General features: G+C 36.6%; 2 protein-coding genes across 7 annotated transcripts in view; one reads left to right on the top strand and one right to left on the bottom strand.

Annotated features, from left to right (window-relative positions):
- The window catches only part of LOC135698113 (phosphatase and actin regulator 4B-like), a 540677-nt gene that overhangs the window by 21601 nt on the left and 494860 nt on the right, over positions 1 to 24216 (top strand). The gene's annotated exons all lie outside the window — the stretch shown is intronic.
- Positions 1 to 24216, bottom strand: part of Uev1A (Ubiquitin-conjugating enzyme variant 1A) — a 142044-nt gene that overhangs the window by 58701 nt on the left and 59127 nt on the right. The window lies entirely within an intron of this gene.

The following is a 24216-nucleotide window of genomic DNA, read 5'->3' as shown; positions in this document are numbered from 1 at the left end:
ATAACTTGGGTACCAACCCGTTTCTTGTCGTATTAGAAGATAGATAATAGCTTCTTTCATCGATCTGTGTGCTGAAAATAGCTGGGAATTCTTTGATGCAAGCAATGGAAATATTTATCTTATTTGACAACACCCAGGTAATCCTGACGTTTGATTATTGAAAAACGATTTGAATGAAGAAAAGAGATTTCTCGCGTCACTTTTCAAATAGACCAATGTAACATATTCACCATTTTGAGAAAACCTAAGTTGAAGTTCGACAGATTATTATTTTAACTGTTTAAAAACAATACAATTTGCAATACTATTTTTAATGCAGTCACTGTATAATAACGTTGAAAATTCAAAAGAAAAGGTAAAATTACAATTTTACTTTGAATTTCATGCTACAACATAGAAAAAACCACATAGGACGTTTTGACAAGTCGAGGTGTACATCGGACATGTTACATTGGACGATTTTCCTCAATGACATAATCTATGAGTGTTACATTGGACGTCTACATGATACTAGATTCCCTTTCACAGATTTCAGAGTACAGTACCTAACTTTAGATTGGCCCCGCCTTTGGAAAATGAGCACCAATCATGTTAGGCAGTCCGAATGACCGAAGTAACAATCATGTACCCATCATTTCAAATTGTACATTGGACAATTTTTGATCAATGATTATCTTAAATAAATGAAAGTAAATTTGGATGGATGTTTTTGTATCACATACAATGATAGAAGAGCAATAGTTTGTATCGCTTAACTCGATTTGTTTACATTTGTTACATTGGTCTATTTGAAAAGTGACGCGAGATTAGTCAAATAATGTAAATATTTACCCCGATTGCATCGAAGAATGTCTTAAAATAACCGTGAGGATGCAAAGAGAAAGTCGACGAAGAGAATCTGTCAATGTTACTTAGTACCCTATGCATTGTTCGTTATATATTTTTTTAAATTATCTCTCATTTGATATTTTTATCTTTGAAATCGGCCCAGTGGTTCAAAAGTTTAAAAAAATATTATTTTTGGAAAAGAAAACTGATTTTTTGGACCACTCATGGAAATGGTCACCCTAATGACAAAATAAAACATGCGATAAGGAACAAAACTACCAATGTTTATGAAATTCTAAGAGCCGCTATATCGTTTTGCTCTGGAATGGCAGTGTAATCTCCAAGGAAATTGTGAGAAGAATTCCAAAGTGATTGTGAGAAGAGCTCCAGGTGAAATTAAAGAAGAGTTTTGAGTAGAATTTTGAAGTTTCTCTTAGGAGAATTCTAGGCGAATGTGAAGAAGATTTCAGGTCCAATTCTAATGAAGTTTCCAAATAAGTGTTGAGCAGAATTCAAAGAGAGTTGTGATGCGTGTTCCTAGGAAATTCCAAGAAGAACTTTGATGCTATTGAATGTTATGGATAGTTCTTATTTCTTATCTAATTCAGGAGCAATTTCCTATGAATTCCGAGACGAATGCCAGGGAATTCGGAGAAGAATTTCTAGGGAATCGTGACGAGAATTCCAAGTGAACTTTTAGAAGAATTCAGAAGAGAACTCCAAGATAACCCTCAGTTTTCAGACGTGAATTTAATGATAAATTTAAGGAGAATTCAATCGAGAAAGGAAGGTTCAGCGAATTCTTCGGAAAATCATTAAAAATTCGATAAATATCTCCAAAATCTCTGAATTTCAAGAAATTTTCGGATTGTTCTGCAGAGAGAATTGCATGTTTCTTATACGGAAATTCTAAAAAGAGCTAAGGAGAATGATCCTCAGGAAATTATTAAGAACATTACAAATAAATTCTGTGTTCTGAGTTAATTATAAGGGTTGTTAAAACCATTCTTTTTGAAGCTTTTTGATACAGAAAAATCAAAATCCAGGAAAATTTCTGCTGCCTTAGCTATGACCTATTTAACCTAGCGACCTCTTTGACTCAAGCGCATTCGGTTTTATGCATAATTTAAATGTATTTAAACATACATATACAGTTTTGTTCGATAAAATAGCAGCGCATACCGATTTTCATACAAACTGGTCAACTTTGACATGATGTAACTTTGTTAACTTATGATCAATTGAGCTGAAACGTTCGCCAAAGAACTACAAATATGCTCAATTTTAGGATCACAAAATAGTAAATTTTTGGAAGCATCTGCCGAAAATTGAGACACCAGGTAAAATTGTTCAAAATGGTGGTATACATGTGTATATTTCATTTAAATAAAAATCTGGCCTAACAGGATTGCACAATTGTTTGTAATCAGTTTGAAGCTGATAGACTAGATAATCGTTTGAATACATTCAGCTAAGTATTGTGATGGGGTAATGCAGTCAAATTAACGCTTAAATTTGTGTTGCCAAAAATAGTAAAGGGGTGCTGAAACCGACATTTACATCAAATTAAAAATGTTGAAAATTATACTTCTAAGTTAGTATCTGTTCTAGATATCAAAGAACGCAAGTTAAACTAGCATTGAAATACCCATAACACTTATTTTCAATTAACATCATCCTTAAGGCCTTTTTAGAGTTATTAAGGCTATTCTAGTGCTGTTGATCGCATTTCGCTGTTTTCAACAAAAGTTATAATTTTTAATAAGCATTAAAAATTATTAAAAACAAAATCTGTCAATTTGTTTTTTATTGGAAATATTATTTTTTTTTAAATTGGGAGCAGTTTTTTCTATTTCCAACAACTTTGACCGATATTTATATTTTCCTTCAACTTTCTCTCAGACGCATTTTTGACGGTTTTGTACTATTATTTGCTGAAATTCGACCAAAATGGTCGAATTTCAGCATAATTTTGAATTATGATTGCCCATAACGAACAATTATGCAATGTTATATGCAAATCGGTGAGGGTAGAATCTGAAATTGGGTTTATATATAGCTCTTTATAGCTGGTTCGACTTGATTGAAATTAATTTGCATGACCATTTCAAGCTGAACATTGCATTAGGTCCTAAGTAACATAACAGTTTCTTGTTGTGTTTGTCGCATTAGATGCTAGATAAAAGCTTATTTTTGCTGAAAATACCTGGGAATGTCTTCACATGGCCTTGGGAATACAAAGAGAAAGTCGATGAAGAGAATCTGTCAATGTTCAGCTTGATTTGTGCATTGTTAAGTAATGTTCAAGGTTAGAGGTGGTTTTTTCCGGTGTTTAGGCCATTTCCTTCGTTGGTGTTATTACATCCCTACTGGGACGTTACGCCGGCCCTCAACTTAGTATTCTTTGAGCACTTCCACAGTTAATTGAGAGCTAAGCTAGTGCCATTTTTGCATTAGTACAATTGTATGAAAATTTCAACTCGGAAAAGTTTCTACACCGAGCCGTGAATTGAACTCAGCCGCCTCCAGCATGGTCTTGCTTTATAGCTGCGCCTTTACCGATTGAGCTAATGGAGTGGGCCATTTTCATGATTATTAATAGGGTGATAACTCGATCAGAATATTCTTGAAAACCAAGGGAAAAGTGGAGAGTTTGATAAAAAAAATCATCGGTAAAATTACCTTTCACATCAAAATATTTGATATAAGATTCTTTGAGATGGGTTGTTTTTTCTTTAAACAAACCCAGTTTTCAGCGTTTTCAAAATTTCAAAATTACTCATTCACACCACCACCATAGCCTTCATGTAAATCTTCTAAATCTAGATGATAGTCAAATAAATACAGTAAGTAGGGTAAGGGTCAGAGTTATGGCACTAGTGCTCCAGTTTTTGGCCACAGGGCTTTACTGAAATTGGAGCTAAATTTTCACGGTGTTATTTGCGTACCTCTAAGGCCAAATTGTTTTATCTAGGTCTTTTATTTGAAAGGCTCAATCGCGTTAGCTTTACAGAGCCGATAATTCATTGTTTCGTAGTACAATTTACAGGGTGGCCAGCGAACCGGGAGAACCGGTAATAGCAGGAAATATCCGGGAATTTGAAAAGTAACCGGAAAAACCGGGAAAAACCGGGAAATTCGAAGAGTGAACCGGGAAAAATAAATTAACCATGCCATGGAACAAATTTTTACACCAGAATTTCAGAATAAACCATTTAAACAGAGTGATTCTTTACCAAATGAATGTCTTACTTTATTTGCTGCAAATTTTTTTTTATCTTTCCCGTCCTATTGTTTTTAGAATTTAATCACTCAGCAATATTTCAAATTGATTTTTGTAGTTTCAATTTCAGATGTAAAGTGCATGGATATTAAAAGAAAATATTGAAGATGCTGGACTTTTGAAACAAATATTTGTAAAACCGAAACTGAACCATTCTTTTCCGGGTTTTTAATTTTTTGTTCTTCAGAATGCTCATGATATGAAGCTCAGAATTAACTAATTCTGCTCTGAATAATCATGGAATTCTTCTGAAATTAACCAGAAAACACTCCACGTAATAATTACCGTTGAATTCTTTTTGAACTTTTCTTGAAACCCTTTCTAAGAATTTGAAGGATTTCATTCTTAGAATTGCCTTAAACCAATTCGGAGCCTTTGATTCCTTTGAAATTCTTAAAATTTTCTGTTCAAAGCAGCAGAATTCTTTTGAAATTTTATTAAGAAACCCCTTGGAGTATTTTAAAGAATTTCTTTCTAATTTTTCAGCAATTTTTTGGCAATTAATTCTTCGCACTAGGGTTGAAATTATCCCCGGAACACTCTTAGAACTCTGTTTCTTGTTGAATTCTCATCATAATTCTTTTGGAATCCTTCTTTAAATTCATATGTCATTTTCCTTACGATTCCCATACAAATCTCCTCAGAATCACGTAGAAATTTTTCTTAAAGTTTTTTTGTTTCAAAACTCCTTTTGATTTTTTTCTAAAATTACCTAAGTGTTTAATTTAGAACTTGCATTTTTCTGCACAGAAATCCCTCCAAATTCATCTAACAATTTCTAAGGACTTCATGTCAGACGAATTCTGGGATTCTGCTTCTCACTTCTTCCTTCGGAAATTATGTGGGAATCCTCCTCAATATTTGTTTGAAATCAACACTTTGAATACTTTTAATTTTTACTTAAAATTTGTCCGCAAGATTTTATAGATTGTTCTGTAATTTGTTATAACCCTTAAAATGCTCCCAAGTCTCAGAACCTACCAATTATAACAATTACAACTCCACGACCCAGAAGTATGATTTTTTTCAAATCTGTTATCTTGGACTTTTTTCTTTTCAAAATCTCACATTTAAATTATTGTTTTCTCCAAGTCTTGCATCACGAAAATTGTTATTTTCCCACAAATAAACTCCGAAAATTAAATGAAGTGATGAAATTGGGTTGTTAGCGGAATGCTTAAATAAAACAGCAAAAAAATGTTAGCTTCCATTTAATTTGGGGTGGGGTTTCGTTGTCTCATCAAAACGTAACTGGCACACTTACCCCATGTATTTAAAAATTTTTTCGAAAATTCTGAATATACTTTCAAACGAATAAGAACTGGAGCTTCATACGTTGTGACTGAAAGTTTGTATCCGCTTGCTCGTGACCGACCAATATTATTAAATGCAAATGTTTTAAGACCATAATGATTTCTAAAACTCCTAAATGGATTTAAAACGCCAATAAAGACATTGCGTTTCGGCGGATTGAAACGCCAAAACAGTCCAATAAATGCAATTAATTAGAAAACCACCTCATAACGTTGTGAAAAAACGACTTGAGACCTACTTTCAACGCCGGAATGGATTAAAAAAAAGCTCTAAATCGCGAAAAAGGCCTCAAATAGCAAAAATAGATTTTTAGAATAGATTAGAATACCCTCAAAATAATCTCGTAAACACTGAAATTATATTATTTTAAAATCCGATGAATTCTGCATTCTGCATAGATTGAGAAACGCTGCTCTAAATGACAACTCTTGTAATTATCTTGAAAACTAAAAATCTCATACTAATATTGAAACGCCAAAAATGGTCCAAGATAGTCCAAATGAACTATCCAAACTGACTTTAGAAAGCCAATCCGAAATTTCATGATAGAATAGTCTGAAAACGCTTAAAAATGCCAACATAATTAATTCTAGATAGAGCTGGAATTAGGGCGTAACAGCTTTTGTAGTAAACAATGGCTTCTCTCTATGATTTCTCTAAAGTCATAGCTCTCGCTGGCAAATCGACATCATCATCGAGTAGAGGAAGACTTCCTCTACCCGATGGATAAGTTGGTTCGTGTAGCCGTGCCTTGAATACCTCGAAATCAACGAGAGAAACCATTGTTTACAAAGGCTGTTACGCCCTTATTCTAGCTCTATCTAGAATTAATCACAATAAAAGATATTGAAAATCCATAATTGATTTTGAAGCAGGTTGTTATTGTAACTCAATTTGGATTATCTCAGAATAATTTTAAATTCAGTTTGCATTAAAAAAATATGACCAATCTGTCTGAATTTCAGACAGGTATACTTTGGTGCAATATGGCCACTGAAAAAGCGCATGGGTTTCTTAGAACATTAGGGAAAATTTTCAAAGAGGAGGCTGACAAAATCGGGTCATTACTGTCATGTAACATTTAAGCCTGCTAAAAGTTCAACGCATCGACTCCCAAATAATCTGTAGTTAAAAGTTTGGATGATTTTAAGCCTCTCCAAACACACTTTCCATGTTCAAGTACCAGCATAAATGAAGACCAAAAATACACGTGCAGCGCAAACTGGCTCTGAAAAAATCAGGACGGAAGTTCAGACAAAAATGAAATAATCGACTGGGTTAGAGATTGCCTCGTAATCTGACCAATAGAATTTTTACAGAAAAACGAGTCGAATGGGCGATCGATTCTTTTGCACCTTTCAAATCACCAGATAGGGACGAAATTTTCCCAGTACTACTTCAGAAAGGAAAAGGAACGTTAACACCCATTCTAACAGGCTTGTTTAGAGCAAGCTTAAGATTAAGTTATATTCCGATAACTTGGTGTCATGTAAAGGTTATATTTATTCCGAAGGATAATAAAAAGGATAAAACTACTTCTAAATCCTTCAGGCCGATCAGTTTATCATAGAAGCAAAGAGGAAGCTGGGGAGACCGCAAAGACTTGCTACTCTCTCAATAAACTGATGCAATGAACAGCACACCGAGTATGGCACTAGATGCTCTACTTTATCTGCTTCCGTTGCATAAATTCATCCAATTGGAAGCTGAAAGGAGCACTTTAAGGGTTCAAAGAACAAATTACTTCGTTGATGGTGATCTTACAGGACACCTTAGTATTCTAAAAACGTTTTATATTGATTCTCTTGTATTAAAAAATGAAGACTGGATGGAGAAAAATATAATTTCGATCGTTTATACAATGCAGCAGAATTTGATCGTAATGTTTGGGAAAGTGGGGGATCAAACATCAGTCCAGGTTCAACTGTTTTTATACAGGTGGTTCAAGATTGAACAATCGTGTGGGAGCAGGGGTAACTGATCCAAAGAAGGATATCAATATCTAAGGGTTACTGGTCAACCGTGTTCCAAGCAGAAAGTCAAGCAATTCTTGAATGCTCTGTAATGTGCTTGCGCAGAAATTATAAACATTCGAATATCTGCATTATGTCTGATAGTCAAGCAGCATTAAATGCTTTAAAATCAGCAACATGCAATTCAAAACTCGTATTGGAACGTGCAATGTCACTTCAAAAATTGGCCTGTAAAAACCAAGCAAACCTATATTGGTTTCCTGGCCACTGTGGAATTGAAGGGAATGAAAAACTCCGACACGTTAGCCAGGCTAGGATCATCTCAACAATTCATAGGACCATAACCATTGTGTGGAGTTTCTGCTTGTTCTCTTAAAATGGAGATCAAGAAATGGAAAAAAAATGAAAGTGGAGACCAATTGGAACAACACTTCCATTGCTAGGCAATAGAAACGGTTCATAATTCCGAACATTTCAATAACTATCAAAATTCTTGAATTATCAAAGAAGGATCTCAGTGTCTGTAATGGTCTGATAACAGGACATTATCCACGTAAATATCACTTGAAATTAATAGGAAAACTTCAAGAGGATATGTGTCGATTCAGTGGCATAGAAAAGGAAGACTCTGAACACCTGCTATGCTGTTGTGCAGCAATCTTCAGTGAAAGGCGTATTTTTTTGGATAAGGGGCTAGCAGAACCCTTTGATATTTGGAATGCAGGTCCCAGTCAAGTAGTACAACCAGTAATGCATATATCCTAACAAAATGAAAAAAAAAAACTTCTTCAAATCGCCAGAGATCCTTTAAGGTCCTAAAAATTTCACTTTATGCAATTAATTACGGTAAAAAATATTCATTAACTTTAAAAGACTTTGCTAAAAAACTAATAAAAAATCTAAAAATCTCATACCTAATGCTTTGTGTTAGCTCTTGTACCATGTTAACTAATGAGAACAAACATCAGGCTTGTTGAAATAGGTCATTTATAAATGTATGCCTTTTGTTTAGTAATGTAATTATAGTTTTAACAACGCCTCCGTTACACGGAAAGGATGGATATTGTTGATGTAGCATGGGACAATTAATACAGTAATTTACACCGGGGCAAGTTGAAATATGGGGTAAGTTGAAATGGAAGCCGTAACTATATGCGAAAGTGAGTTATCACTGTGAATATTTTTAACAGTATAATATCAACTTAAACGCATCCTATCCCGAGCAAAGTCTGAGATCAAATTGAAAACTAAATTTGATGTTGTGTTGTCGCTGATAATGATTACTCAGGTTGCTATCATTTTGGTCGTTTTAACGGTTAAAATATCAAATTTGAGAGCAAAAAATCTTCCTGTGACATCACATTGAAAACTATTTCTGCTATCAGTGAGAGCAAACTAAAAACTCAATTTGATATCAATTGTTCCTGTTGATAACAAAACAAGTATTCAATTTGATGTTATGCTAAGGCAATGAAAACAAACCCGCAACAACATATTTTTGAAGAGCAAATATACAGCAAAATGAAAACAAAATTTGTCAATTGCATAATCTGATATCAAATTAGGATTTCAGTTTGATGTTGATATCAAAATTTGATTTCAATTTGCTGTCATTTTGATGCTGGACTTTGCTCGGGCAATTAGATGTTCTGCTAAGGCAATGAAAACAAAACAGCAACAACATATTTAGAAGACCAAATGCAAAGCAAAGTGAAAACAAAATTTGTTATCAAATTTGTCAATCGCGTAGACTGAAATCAAATTATGATTTCAGTTTGATGTTGATATCAAAATTTGATTACGATTTGCGGTCATTTTGATGCTGGACTTTGCTCGGGATGACTGTCAAATCAGGTAGTTACAAACAGCTTGGCCTGCTCCTTAGCTCTGTTTATTTTAATTTTATATTAAATTTACAACACACATTTTTTCGCATTGATTCAATCGACTTAAAAATGTTAAATTTTCTGTGTTTACCCATTTTCAAGCACTATAGGGAACCATATGGAGGCTAGTTGTAGTGATGATATAGAAAAACCCGGTTACAAAAAATATCCTCAACATTTCAAGCATTTCAACTTGCCCCACATTTTTACACCTTATGGGGCAAATCGAAATGAGATGAAATGGTAGATATCCCATTCTCAGTACAAGAAATCACTTTATAATGTTTTAAGGATATCCAAGAAAGGATGAGTGCCTTTAAAGAACTATAGTATTAAAAAAATGAATTATTAATTTTACCATAGAGTATAGAAAATCAATTTTTCGCCATCAAACTAAATTCACCGGTTTATTAAGCTGTTTCAAAGCACATTAGGCTTGTTTTTAACAGAATACAGTAATATGTTGCTGCATAAACTGTTCTGCAGTAAAAACAACAGTAGCGACAGGCTTCAGGATAAAATATATGAGAATTTTCATCGTAAAACTGATGTAATATATGTGTTTCAATTTACCCCCTTGTATTCCTCATTAATACATAGTTTAATATTTTTTTCATGATAGAAGACGCTGATACGAAACTTTTATTGCAAAAACATCCGGTTGATGTTACTTTATGATTTTTCCAGAGATCCTCAAAGTTCAACTTAAAAAAAACCGTTACAACTTGCCCCGGTGTACCTTAATGTGCCAAAGAGTTTGAACGATATGAGTTTGTGAATGCATAGTAGTTAGGAATGTTGCACAAAGCTGTTTGTCATTAATTTCTGAACAACTTTCATGAAGGCCGCAAATTTCTAGGAATACATCCAAAAAAGTTACAGTTTAATGAAGTTGCACAAACATATTCAGATAATCGACGCTTCAAGGGAAAATCGCTTAAAATCTTAAAATCGCGATAGTTTCGTAAGATATGATTTGGGTGATTTACGTGGAGATTGATGATTTACGTAGAGAGAGAATACGTAGGATGACCAACTGTATCGACTGGAATACACAGGATTGATGGACATTTTAGGCTGTCACAGGGACACCGTGATCGCCATAGAACTATGGCAACGATTTCTGACAATATCAATCTCCATACAGATCGTTCACCGATGGCGGCTCCACACCGACCACTTCCAATTAACATTCTCGTGTGCGTAACGTACCTACACAGCCAATGAATGGTTTGTTTAAAAACAACAACAAAATACTCCCAGCATCAGCCAGCAGTGCTGGACCGATAAATACATTGCTTCTCTTCTTTGTGTTCTGTCGGACGGAACCAGTCGGCGGCAGTGACGATGTCGGATACATTATTATCATCAGCCTTGGTGGTTTGCTGTGCTGTTGTCCCAGCAAATTTTTTGGAGTCTTCTGCCACCAATCGTTGTGCGTGTGTCTGTGAGTGGATGGCTCTTCTCGGGAGGCTACACGCGTCATTCATTTATGATGTCGCGAATTGGGCAATAGACTGTTGACCTCATCCTTCTCTGCCGATGGTTGCTGAGAGAATGCGTGTTCTTCAGTTGAAGTTGTCTGCTGAACAGGCTTCGAGACAGAGAGGTCAAGGGTCAGCAGGGTAAAGAGATAAAGCTTGAAAAGCTGGAGTGTTTTCTTTCCGGAGGCAAAGAAAGCTACTCGATGAGTGGATTTGCCGGAAAAAGAGTGTTCTTGTGTGAGTCCTCCCAAACGGTAAAATAAGCGTGCAATGCGTATGAAATTTCAAGCTACGTGATCTGACGGATTTTCTTTTCGTGAGGGAAAAAGTGCTGCGTGCTGATATTCTATTTCATCCAAACGACTTTCGCAACGAGAAGTGATAGGTAAATGATGAATTGAACCGGGCAGAGTTACGCTACGCCAACTTAAAAAAAGCAAGGTGTAGATTTCGCATTCTCAGCAAGCAACTTACAGAAATGGATCACGTTTCCTAGAGTTTGACATGGCATTGTTCCTATTAAATTTCTCCTTTCAAGCCGAGCGATCCTTGGAATACTTCCAAAACTGTGATGGCGTTTTCGCTCCTTTGCCATGCTTCGTTTTGATTTTGTGCAAAACCAATTTGCACTAGGCCTTCTTTTTTGTTGCTGTTGTTTTGATCCTGTATCGAGTATCGAACGACCGTTATCAATGTCGAGTGTCGTGTGAAACAACAACCCGGTGACGACAGCTATAAAAACGGGTCAAGAACCTGTGAAATGTATGGAATAGTCGAACAAAAAACGTGGGGAGGTTTTGAATTGGTACAAGCACATATTTTTGGCCGATTGCGCGCCGTAGGTCCCATGGGTCGGTGTTAATTAAATAAAAGATATGCTGCCCATATCCGGTTGTTGGAATTGAAAGTAGAAATGCGCCATGCTGGAAAATAGTTTGGTATTGGTAGCCTCGCCTGTATTAAGGATTATAGTCCAATGTCCCAGGAAGTTCTAAGTCGGACCAAAATATGTCCATCATTCATCCTCATATAGGGTTAATGTCCCTAATGTCGGCCTATTATTGGGTCCATACATAAATTTTGAAGGTAAACATGTTTTGACAATTTTTCACTAGCAACCAAATAACCATTCGTATAGTCCAGATGAAAAATTGAACAGAAGATTCTTATCTATGGGTGCAGTCTTTTCCACTAGTATAATTAGTATAAATTGTCATATTCTTACAAGGGTCCGTCGGTTGAGGTAGTGTCCCCCGGGTTAACAAAGGGGACTATGTTTTCAGATTCTGCATGCTAAAGTACGACGAAATTCAAAATATGAGCTATACTCTAAAGCAGATACAAAGCCAGAAGCAAATTACAATACGTTTAATTGCGGATAGTGTTCATCATGGATTGTGTGTATTGTGATTTTACGTAATTCTCATACCAACTTCAAAGAGCCAGTGCTGCATGATTTCACAACCAAGTGTGTTCAAATTCTGTGAGAATGATCATAATCGATATTTTGAACCACCCTACTGGGTATAGAGTATCATTGTTCTTGCATTATTCTCCACCATACTCTGTTTTCATATACTTCGCCAAAGTTGGTCCTAGTTAAGCACGCGTTGTTCGAAACTTGAATAGAACTATACCAGGCGCTCATGGAATCCGTAGTAAGCGCGAATTCCGGCAATAATGCGTCAACTTTCTCTGCTGCAGTTGTATTCTGACTTCACAAAAGATCCGAGGTACACAAATTCATCCACCGCCTCGAACTCATCTCCGTCGATTATCACACTCCTGCCTATTCGAGCTCTATCGCGCTTATCTATGATTATGCAGGAAAATCACGAACCTGCCACGGAATCATAGACAGGTCAATAAAAAACACGCACTTTAGTAACTGTATAAGTATTTAAAATGCATTTAATTTTACCCTGTTCAATATGGAAGTTGTAATTAATTCTTAGATGAACCAAACATCGCTATAAATCTTTACTATTTGATATCAGTAGAGTCATTAGTTTGAATTCGTATCCGAATTCGAAAGGAAACGAATAAGCTTAGTGGAAGCCAAACTGAACATCTCTTAAGTAGATACTCGATTTAAACCAGGATGAAAACTGCAATTTAGAAACTGAATTTAAAACTGATTTTGTATGGAGTGCGCTTTGAGTATCATTAGAGAACAGTTGTGTTTTTGCTCCGCTGCGTGTTGTTTATTTTTTTTTATCCGGCCTGTCTTTGTGCTAGCGTTGAGTTTTTCTGTGCTCGCAATTTGTTGGTTTTGTGTCCCGGGCGCGATGATTTGATTTGGAAAGATTTGTGCAGCTGTTTTCCGGCTCTTGCTTGGGTGCTTGGTGTGCTCTCGCTTCCTTTTGTTGTCGGTGTAACTCGACCGCGCTGATCTATTGTTGGGTATTTGCGATCAGCATTGTTTTTGTGCACGGAGTGGTTTGAAGCAAAAAAGGAATAAAATGCTCTTGTTTGAGCTTGGTCTGTTGCTTGAGGATGATTGCTAGCTCCAAGCATCGTCTATTGGTTCTTTGTGTAATTACAGCTGATCTGGCAATAACAGAGTAGCAACTGTGGGCGGTCAATCATGCTCATGCTCATGCTCATGCTCATGCTCATGCTCATGCTGAATGTAAAACTGATATTGTAATGACATGAAAGTTACACTTTGACCAGTTATTTGATCTATAGTGGTATACCCCGTGTCTTTAGTTTAGTGCATGTCGTATTACTCCATTAGTATTGAGATAGTACGCATATGAAAAACAACTGCCTAACTATTTTTTTCTTGTTTCAAGATCATCCACGGTCAAGGAATCAAAAATATCTCCAAATGACAAAATAACAAGCGATCAACGAACCGAATAAAAACGCTATGTCAGAAGTGGAAAGCAATAATGATATATGTAATCTTCACCGTTCTTTTTCATGACAAGCAGCCCGTGCGACACAACTCATTCGGGGCGGTAGAAGGAAACGAGCAAATTGTTGGCAAGTTGCTTCACGAAGTAAAGCCGAAGATGATACACGTGTGTTAATGGGAATTTTTTTGTTATGTCTTTTCCCGATTCATATCAAGCTATGTCCTCATCCGTGTATATTACAACAAAGCAGGCAAGCAATATATCATTATCCTTCTACCACTCGGATCGAGCTTTGTTACAGAGCGAGTTTGTCATGGTAGTCGTAGCAACCATTTTGCCTGTATCGTTGGTTGCTTTATGTGTTTGGATTAGCTGTCCACGGTAGATGTGTCTTTGATTACAAAAACAATCATATTCTTCTAGTTTGAAGTAGTTCGGGCTAGGCTACGGTGGTAGATCTTAATTCTAATTATGCACCACGAAAAGGTAATCTACCAGGCGTAACTGAGCAAAGTTCCACTTTGTTAATTAATTATTTATCGTCGGTCGTATTTTGACTGTAATATGCAGACATCATCAGTGCCATCCCACTCCAGTGCAGATAATAACATAATATTTGCAGGTCATAATAACTGGTCTTCATTCATCCATGGAATTTGTGCTCACAATTGGATTTTGAATGCTGTGTTCCATCGTCAATATCAACGTACCTAAGCCGAAATTCAAAAACTTTAGTAAAGAATGGGTGGACCACAGTTGGATGAAAACAAAATCGGCAAATAATTGCCGGATTTGAATCCTTCTTTACATTGCTACGGACATAATGCCTATCTGATCCGTGTTGATGACATTATAACGCTTTTTAAAACTATTCAACCGATCAATTTAGCTAAAGTCAATGAAGAAGAGTTGGAAATTTTCTAAACAAGATCTATTAATTAGGATAGGTTTACCGACGAAGATCTTAAAAAATAGTAACTCTTGGAATTATTCTTAAAATTCATTTGCTTTCTCCTCACGATCTCCATTAAGGGGAAATACAAGTACTTTTTTTTATCGATTTTTTTTATATTTTACTTTAATTTTTTTTTAAATGCTACGAGCACGAGGAAGGAGTGATCTATGGCCCAGGTATCGCCAATTAACCGTAAGTTCCAGAAATCATGTTTTTACACAATCCGTTTTTCTCGAAACGGTGTTTTCCAAATTGGCGGGAAAGATAACTCAAAAAGTTCTCATCCAAATGACTTGAAACCTGGCGCATCTTAAAGGAAATAGATTTTTACTCTATGTGAACCACTAATATCATGAAAAAATTAACAATAAATAATTTTCATGTCTGCTTTTTCAGATATTTTTTTCTAAATTTTTAAATCGTTTTTTTTTTGGTTTTAGAGGTTCACATAGAACAAAAATCTTTTCTGAATAAGGTCCAATTGATAAAAGTAAGTTTTGTCCATTTTTTAGGTCTCTAGAACGCCCGACAATTACCAATCCCCACCGGAGGCGACCTCCTTCCGATGTGACCCCAAGGAGCCACAGAGGTCACACACCAATGAAAAAAAATCTTAAATGTAGAGGAAGATTTAAGCAATTTAATGCAAAAAACCCCAAACGTTTGCGTTGTTTCATTTCACAAAAAAAATCCGAAAATCGTCGAGTTTTTGACGTGTTACTTGTATTTCCCCCTTAAATGCTACTCAGAATCACCTAAGAATTTGCCTTGATGTTCTTTTCATAACCCATATTGAATTATTCCTACGAATTCAGTTCAGAACAGCCTTTCTTCTTCCCATAAATTTCTAGGAGTTTATCTAACAATTCCTTAGGGCATTATCCTTAGAATTCCATAAATTGTTTTTAAATTCCTGTATTATCCAGGACCAAAATAATATTTTTTTTTGCTAATCGAAAATTTTGTTAATTTTCAAAAATTCTTCATATTTTGTATTTTTTTAATCTGAAATTAAAAAGAATATGAATCATGATGTTTTTGCAAATAACATATTTGGATAAAAAAAAAACATAGTCTAATGCTTCGAACACATTTTCCTAATCTTATTTTTTAAGATTTTTGTTAGCACAGACTACTGAGTGTTCGAACATTTCTTGCTCCGAATTCTCCAACAATTTTCCCTAGATCTCATTTGTATTAAGTTTACATACATACATTCATCTCATTTGTATTTGGTTAAAAGGTTTCTTAAACAATTTCTCAATTCAATATCACACTCTTTACATTTTGGTCTCCAGAGGCGGATGGCCATATGAGTTAAAGCCTCTTTAATAAAACCAACCAACCAACCTTTACAATCCAGTCTAATGACCCATTCAGCCAGGGCTGGTAGCAGGTCACTTTTTTGAGGCTAGGTCACTATTTTCAAGTCATTCACTAAAAAGTCACTTTTGTCTTCAAAAAGTCACTTATGTCACTTTATTATGACCAATGTTGAGAGTAAAGAATTTGTCTTAAAATAATCACATCAAACTTCAGCTTGATTAGGTAACAAATTGGTGTTATAAAGATTCATTAAAAATGAGCGTGAGCAGTCTGACAGTCCCAATCAGTGGACACCTCAGCTGAATATATCAAAATATATTTTTATATTTTAATTTTCTTGGCTTAGACTTAAAAAAAACAAAAGTATTCGTAGAATACACATTGCTCAGCACAGATAGCTCTATCTTTTACATGTATTTCTTTTTTAAAATACTTAAATATGTTCGTAGATATTAAGAAACCTTTGTTTTTTTTTATTATAGAAATTTTAAACTTGAGAGTTCATTTATTTGATGATATTTTCAAATAGGCAAATTTTCAAGCTCAAGTCTTTGAAGCCCGGTTGCTTTAACATTTCGACAGTAAGCATGCATAAGGGCGTAAACGCGATGATCGATTCTCTTCGTCGATTTTCTCTTTTGTTAATAACTTGCTAGATTTAACGTTTCTCGGTGCGTTTGTTGTTGCTTTTGATAGCCAACAACAACCTGTTACAACTATAATTTGGATTCCTAAGAATTGGACAGAATCAGTAGCAAGAATAAGGTGTGGAGGGTCCGCCTAAGAAATACCGATACGTTGATCAGGGTTGTAGTTTCGGTTTTGGTTGGGAACGAGGTAGGCAGTAGTCTTTTTATTTCATGGAAGGAAGAATTTGAAAATTGATAACAAATAGGGGGCCCTTCCACAAAAAAATAGACCAGGGCCCCCAATGGTAGTAAAGACGGCCTTCCATAATTGTTAATCAATTATTCATATTTGTGCTGGAATTCGGTCATTTTGACTTTCGCCCTGAATTTATGATATTATTTATTGAGTTTATTAATGTCGAACATTTTTTGAAGTCCAAATTTTTGTCCGTAATCTCAAGCGGAATGTCTTGAAAGCATTTCTCGTTGCATCATTCATTTATTATTTAATACAAAATTCCCCATTCATGGTACATCTGCCCATTCTCGAATGCCTTCACAGACATGTATTATTAATCTGGTTCTGCTTTCCTGTCGATGTTGAATATTCACCACTGCACCATTGTTGGGGAATTTATATTCGATGTGGGAATTCCTGGTAGTGGGTCCAACTTGGCAAACGTCCTACGACTCGGAATCCAAACCGTACTACCAGGAATGAGAACGACTGAATACGTTCGAAATACGCTCTCGAGCTACACATTGTATCATACTATAGTCGGCAAAACAAAACTAGAGCATCCTACCTAACCTATAGGACAGAATCTCACAAATGCCTGTCTATCAATTAGTCTAATATTGGCCCCAAAAACACGAATTCCGGAGCAGCTCAGCAGCTGTCTCCGACCGGGATGCTAACTAGGTAGATCGATTAATCATACATTGATGGCACTCATCCGGAGTAGTGGTGGAACGAGATTCAATGACAAGATATAAAAGACATTTCTCGCAGCTGATGTGTGCTTCGTGTCCCAATATGGCCTCGAGGGTGTATTCATACCGGATCGTCTGACAGTGATAAATAATTGTTTGCACTAGACATTCCACCTCGTCTACCCCAGTTGGTCTCCCGTCTTATTGGGTCGTGTGCGTCTACGCAATTTTGCACCACCTCACGGTTGGTCAAGAGAGGAAGAAACAGAATTGACAAAACGCAACACTCCTAATTGTCCGAAAGTCGCCATTATCGGTGGTGTGTGAATTTGATTGTGTTCTTGCATAGCTCTATCAGCACGAATCGTTCAAAGATGACAGCGGATGATAGATGTGCAAATTTAATGCCTTTTGCTCCGGTTGTTGGGTGATAATAATTTCTAGAATACTGACTGCGAAGAGGAACCTTGGGCGTGGGTGGTGCGAAAAAGGTCACTTCACAAACGGACCGTAATTTCGCAAATTGATAACCCTGGGATGATGCTGCCTGCCTAGTGGGATTCACACCGTTTTGCTACCTTTTTGTTGTTTGGTGTTCAGTCAGTACCGGACAATATTGTCATTCTGAGATTTTGCCTTCTGAAAATCTCAAGTTGATTGATATTTGACTTTCCTGTTTGTAAGCCAAAATCCCCAATTATTGTGCCTTGGTAGGAAGCGCTGTTGAAGTACAGCTTAGAGCCTGTTTCGTTATTATGCCACGCCCCGTGACCCCAATCAGGTAGATGCAGTGGCGTCGCCTTAACCTCAATCTGCCTATGCATCTGCTCTCAAAACATAAGCCATTAAAATATTGCTTGAAATGGATAGATATCGAGTAAACTAGAAGATTTGCATTTTTCAACTGATTTGAGTATGAATACTGGTAAACTGGTAAAGAGTGAGGTTAGGCGATGCCACTGGGTAGATGATCAATTATGTATGCGGGGAATCTTTTCATAAGAACCTAAGTCCGTCGGATAGTGGTCACTGTTGCTTGACATTTGCTCATATTAGGCTAAGAAGTACGTATGACGTAACATTTCAAGACAAACAATTGAAAGGCCTCAACTTCTTTTTGTAATGATTACATCCTAGCTTCAATGGAACTCCTTGTAAGTCGCTGCAAATTTCCTTAAATTAATGGGATTGTTCTGAAGTTATCTGATCGTCCTCGAAGTACTCGGAACGTCGCTGAATATCATGAATTATTAAAAAATATCTAAATGAAATACAAAGAATCCCATCTACCAGCATTTAAATCCAATCCCAGTTCATTCTAATATATTCCTCAAATTATTTCCCACGAGTCAGATCCAGCTATGATGGGACGAGCAATACATTTCACCAGTGAATCCACCCTTGTCTAGCGTCTAGCGCTTTCCACAAAGATGATCCAATTTTCGCATCGCTTTCTTCGCCATTTTATAAATTATGCTAATGTGCCAAGATCCGTCAGAATCAACGGCAGCAGCGACTTCCCGTGCTGGTAGCAGCAATCGGCAGTGGTGTTAACAAAATGTTGTACACGAGTATTTATACTTACCATCAACTCAATAAAGGCGTCCTCACCCATCCATCCTTTGAGCATTGGCGGGATGCAGCCTCCCGTAAAATATATATCCACCCCTTCCACCATCCCCACCAACATATAACGCCGTCGTCATGATAATAGAAACGAAGCAAGACATTTGAAAACATGCCTCGAACTTTGCCGTGTGGCTTCTTTTAATGCGTATCTGTCTGTTGAACTGAGTATTCTTTGAATTGTGGCGGTCACAAGTCATGATGTAGCCTGTATATCCAAACCAACGTCGGAAGCAAAATCCGAGAACCTGACATTTTCCATCCTCTGTACAATTGGAAGAGAAAATTTCGAAATACCACCACAAACGAGATTGCTCTAGAGCAAATGAGAATCCGTACGCATTGGGTTTGTGGTTCTGCACATTTACAATTCTGATTATAAATTTCTTTCATGTTTACCCAAGGAAACAAGCAAAATACGAAGGCAAGCGAATGTTCGTCCTCGGGTTTGATTTCATAGGAAAACTTGGTCTTAGTCTGTGGGGGGGGAGATGGAAGACCCTTCCGTACAAGAATAACCCAATCACCTCCACCGAACCTGGTGGAAAGCTTATCGGTAACAGGGTAGCTTCGACTCACTTCGCGTTAAACAATGTTTTTCGGAATTATGAAATCATTAGAAGTTGGGAGAAAACGTTGTGAAGTTGAAAAATATGTTTTACACATAAATCTGCCAATTTCGCTTTCAGAAAGTTTCAATCAAAGTTACAGAGTGAGCGCTCACGAATCATTAAATCGCTGATTGTAACTCTCTGAAAGCGTATACATAATACTTCACAACCTCTTTTTCTAACTTATAACTACAACATAACATTATAACATCTACAGCAAAACAAATTTCTCTTACTATTTGAGCCTGTCAAATTAAGAAAATAAAATTTCTCTTACATTGAATGTAAGATTGGATTTATTACATCCTCTGCATATGTTTCATACAACAAATGTAATGGTAGTTACTGCAATGGACTGCAGCGTACAAGCAAATGTTTCCAGAATGCATAATTTCGTATAAAACGTTCACGAAATGGTTTTCTAAACGCAATGCATTTGAGAAAACAAACTTTGTTCGAAAATTAAGCTACCATGAACATTACAAATTATTTAAAAAAAATCGCCGGCGACCACATTACAGAATCATCATGCGGTCAAACATACCAAATTCTGCATACTTTTCATGCAGACTTCTAATAAAATCTTACACTTCCCGGTTGAGTGTAACGATTCCATATGACTGGAACACGTTTTTATAGCATGGTGTGGAGAGAGTGGAGGCAACCCTGATCGGTAGCTGCATAATTTTCCGGTAGATGCCATTTGATTGTGATGGAACTCTTTGGAAAGACAATGTAGAGCGTTGGTAGAAGTTTTTGTTCTTTGTACTTTCGCATTATTTGTTTGTGATGGTTTTATATAAACAGAGAGGAGCAATTTAAAGGAGCACTGGGACCCAAACCAAGCTACGCGACGTATATATTTAATGTAGAAGCACGTTGAAACTAAATGTAGTATGCGGGACGGGCTCGGCGTAGGGGTTAACATGTATACCTCTCACACCAAAGCCATGAGTTCAAATCTCATCCCCGGCAAGTCGCGATGGGCCCAAGAGTGTTAAAGTGAATATAAATTAAAAAAAAGTAGGATAATCTAATTTAATTAACCTTTTCTTTCGAATTTCGTAATACTCTATTAGAAAAAAAAAATGCAACATCTAAAATCAGTAATCCGTCCAAAGTGCTCCACACAGAGGCGTCGCGTCTCTCATTTTTTACCTGTGCACCAAACTGTATTCGATACAATTTACCACCACATATTAGTTTTTGTTTTATTTTACAATGCTCCATGAATTTGAGTTATATATTCTCAGATACCATGTTGAGGAGAAGTTCATCGGTCCGAAAGAATAATCACGTTTTGATTTTTCTAAAAACATTGAGAAAGATGTTAAAATTCTATAAAAATCTTTTTTTCTAATTTAAAAAAAAAATCTCGTGTCTAAAAACATTTTTGTGAGTCATCATGGCATAAAGTTGGACTCAAAAGAACACAAAACAAAAATCGACCTTTCTGTTTTGCTGAGGGGACAATTTTTATTTATGAGATAGAAAAAAAATACCTTTACGTGTAAATTTTCTTAGGAATCTAAGCAAATCACTGATTTTTTTGAATTTTTGATAAATTATCCCAATATTTTTAGAAAAATAAAAAAAGCACCGAAATTATTTTTTTTAGCAGTAAACTTCCTCTTATTACTACCTCATGTAACATTTGACTGGCTTATCATCTTTTGTAAACAATACTTGTACGGCCCTTTTCGCGTGAACCGAAGTTCGCACACGCAAACCAAGAACACTGTTAGGAAGGGGAGAATTTCAAAACTTAACTTAAATTGATTCTCCTTTTTATCCAAGGCAGACTCTTTCAACTGAAGTATAATCAAGAACATCCGTCAAACACTTCCGAATACATTTTTTGATACAAGACAGTTGCGAAATCTAGAGAAAATACATGAAGTTCCCAATACATGGGTTGCAAACTTGAATTAATCAACACTTCATTCATCAGAACAATGAAACACAGAAAGCTCATTAATGTTGACAGGCGCAAGCGGCAACCATCAGTAATTGAGAGATTTGCAACTGGCAAGAGAGTGAGAGCATTTTGAGAAAGCTTTTGCACTACAATCAGATACACAAGTGCACAGCGAGAAGTGCACGCTTTAGGCACCCATACATCACCAATGTTCTTCTAATTTAAACTCACACATTCAAGCCGGTCTGCAAGTATGATACACGTCCAAAGCGTACCACACTGCTGTTTCCGTGGTGCTCTCTTTTAACACGTGCTTGCTTGAAAGTTTCAATTAAGACTAGTGGTGCAAACTGTCATGTATTGTGGACAATTTGTGGTATGTTTCAAGCATGATTTAATTTTATTTTCCGTTGATAGAAGATCTGGCAATCACTTTGCTTGCATCAGGCATTTGACCATTCTCAAACTTGCCACCCGCCACCAAAAAAAGCTCGCTTTTATGAGCACTATTTAACGAATTTTTTTTTTCATGGTAGTGATATCGACATGTTTAGGAAACGGCGCCGGTGGTGTAGTGTAAGCGTGATTACCTCTCACCCCAGCAGGCCTGGGGTCAATCCCAGTCGGCGCCGCCGGGATGTTCTGAGGCATAACATCTCTGATCACGCCTTCCTTCGGATGGGAAGTAAAGCCGTTGGTCCCCGGTTCATGAGTTGATGGGTCGATATGTAGGGTCCAGGTGTGGGAGCTGCCTTCCTGGCACGTCGGTAGCATTGGTGCTCAGCACGGAAAACAAGATCGACGCAAAAAACAAACCAAAGGAAAGGACATGTTTAGAAATCAATGCATTAAGGATTAGACAACCCATCCGAACTGAATTTAATCCATCTTGAAGCAAACCAAGATTTAATTGAGTCATACTATAAAGTAGTGTATTCATGGCCACTCTCTCATTTAAAGGTCGTGTCCAACCGTTTTATTATTTGGTGTGAAAATGCTCCAAGTGTAAATTGTCTGGAAATCTTGGCATAATATTTAACTGTTTAAAATCTTAAAAAAATACTACGTCTGAAAGCTCTTGAAAAATTCCCAGATCCCTCAACTATTTCTTTAAGGGCGACATCTGCTGAGATCTCTAAAAAAATGGTATTTTTTGTTCATTTGCTTAGAACATTAGAATAAATGCAATCACTTCGGGTTTTCTGTATGTTTTTAAGCAACATTTCAGCTTTATTTTGGATGTGTGTTAGACTGCCTACTGTGAATTGTCTAGAAGAATATTAAATAGAGTTTAAAGGGCTGATTTAGCTGTCACTTTGCCGCAACGCGTCAGATCCGTATCTAATGTGGGTGGCCCTTAAGAGCATGATATTGAACTGGGACTTCGTCTGTGATTTCTATATGGGGGTACACTTTGTGAAAACCGAAAATGGAACATGTAACAAAATTATGAAATGGGGGCGACCCCGGCGTAGTGGTTAGCATCCATACCTCTCACGCCAAAGTCACGAGTTCAAATGAAACCCCCGGACAAGTCACGAATGACAAGTGACTATAAATAAAATAAAAAAAAAAAAAAATATGAAAGATTTTGAACTTTAATAACGCTGCCCCTGGACCAATTTCAATAATTTTTATCACCAATCGATCAGAAATATTACCACGCATCAATAGCAATGCTTCCGACTGATGATTTTTAACAAGAAACTATTGAAAAAGTGGTAATGTTAAGCATTGACCAATGTACAAATGAAAAGTGATAATTTTATCACTGTTTTAATGAAATAAACGATCTTTCCAAACCAAGTCGTCATAATCGAGTACCGCTTGGTTGCATATCATTCTGCTTTAACCTGAAAAGATATAAAAGAGCGCTGCTGTCTAGCCTCAACTCATTTTCGCTTTGGACAGCAATAGCAGCAGTAGGAAGGTGGTGGCATGTTAGGTAGTCCACTCTTCTACCTAACAAGCAACAAGGTCTTGGTAAAGAAGGCACCAAACGTCATCGCAAGATTCTTCGTGATAACCGACATTCGTCGTCTGGCTCACTGTGGCGGTGTCAAACGTATCTCCGGTCTGATCTACGAGAAAACACGAGGTGTGTTGAAGGTGTTCCTGGAAAATGTGATCGGTGATGCTGTCACCTAATCTGAACACGCCAAGCGTAAGCGGCCATGGATGTCGTCTACGCTTTGAAGCGACAGACGCACTCTATACGGTTTCGGCAACAAAACGGCCCTTTTCAGGGCCAACAAGCTTATTACAGTAAAGAGTTGGAATAGAATTTGTCTTTTGTTTATCATATTCAGAACCACACACCCCCAACGACCACACAAAATGCTTTCCAGAGTTGTAATCTTGTAAACCAAACTTTGTAGCAGGGGTGCAAGTGATTTTGATCGACTTTCTGTTTCGTTAATAAATCGTTAATTGCCCTTTGCTTTCAAGGTATTGAAATTGGCAAACTACGCAAAAGGAGAGTGTCGCTACTTGATAGAAACCTACTCATGATGGGAAGAGTTTGCCTAAGATCTTCATGACGAGGAACTTGCTTCTGTACTCATACGACGAATATAAAGGTATTCC

This window comes from Ochlerotatus camptorhynchus, unplaced genomic scaffold, assembly GCF_037179485.1.
Source record: "Ochlerotatus camptorhynchus isolate MF236.1 unplaced genomic scaffold, CSIRO-AGI_Acam_v1.1 ptg000082l, whole genome shotgun sequence".
Lineage (NCBI taxonomy): Eukaryota > Metazoa > Arthropoda > Insecta > Diptera > Culicidae > Ochlerotatus > Ochlerotatus camptorhynchus.
This window is presented reverse-complemented; position numbering and strand designations above follow the sequence as displayed.